Source organism: Balaenoptera acutorostrata, chromosome 7 (assembly GCF_949987535.1).
Source record: "Balaenoptera acutorostrata chromosome 7, mBalAcu1.1, whole genome shotgun sequence".
Lineage (NCBI taxonomy): Eukaryota > Metazoa > Chordata > Mammalia > Artiodactyla > Balaenopteridae > Balaenoptera > Balaenoptera acutorostrata.
In genome coordinates, this window is record NC_080070.1 from 75,682,658 (window position 1) to 75,683,689 (window position 1,032).

The window sequence follows — 1,032 nt, forward strand, 5'->3', positions numbered from 1 at the left end:
GTGGCTGTCTTTTCTCCTTGCCAGAAGCCCCCCAGAATCCTTTCATCACCTAATTAAACAAACTCATGAATCGGTGAGAAAGGCAGAGTTGGGCAAAGGTAAGCACAGAAGTTAAAGACAGCAAACTGCCCTCACTGAATCCATTATGAACACTTCTCAGTTACACACACCATGTTCAGCTGGTGTGCCCCTGGCTTCCTCAACTATCTTTTATAAAGTGAGAACTTTTATTTTTATTTCCTATTTCATGAATTACATATTAACATTTGTGTATAGATTTATCCCCTATATAATAATTAAAAGTAAGACTGTAATACTGCCTTTTAAAAAGTATAGCTAGCTTTGCACAGTGGCAGTATCGTAGCCAATGAGGTTTATCCGAGGCACGATTATTGCTAATTAAAAAGTATAGCTATTTGAGTTTCTACTTTTAAATAAGAAGTTCCATCAACTCATGCGCAGAGTAGAATTTTAGAGAACTTTCTAAGTGAGCTATGGATATTTTCATGTTGTTTATTTACAATCAAATCTTAATTACCCACAAAATTTATTGACATGTTGGTAAAATGATGTTCTTTCTCTCTTTTAATAAAACCTTTTGTTTTACAAAAGGCTCTGAAAAAAACAAGCTACAGACTGGGGGAAATGTTTGTAAGCCACATAACTGACAAAGAACTCATATCTAGAATATATAAAGAATTCTTAAAACTCAACAGTAAACAAACAGTCCAACTAGAAAAGACATGAATGGAGATTTCACAAAAGAAGATATACAGATGACAAATATGCACATGAAGATACATTTAACAACACTAGCTATTAGGGAAACACAAATTAAGACCTGATATGATATCACTACACATCTATTAGAACAACTAAAATAAAAACTGTGACAATACCAAATGCTGGTGAGGATGTGAAGAAATTCAATCACTCATACTGCTGGTGGGAATGTAAACTGCTACAGCCACTCTGGAAAACAATATGGCAGGTTCTTAAAAATCTAAACACATACTTACCATACAACCAAAC

The 1,032-nt window shown here is 34.1% G+C and overlaps 1 pseudogene; it reads left to right on the top strand.

Annotated features, from left to right (window-relative positions):
• The first annotated feature begins 338 nt into the window (after window positions 1–338).
• LOC114238140 (U4 spliceosomal RNA) lies at window positions 339–489 on the top strand (annotated as a pseudogene).
• The last annotated feature ends 543 nt before the right edge of the window (window positions 490–1,032 follow it).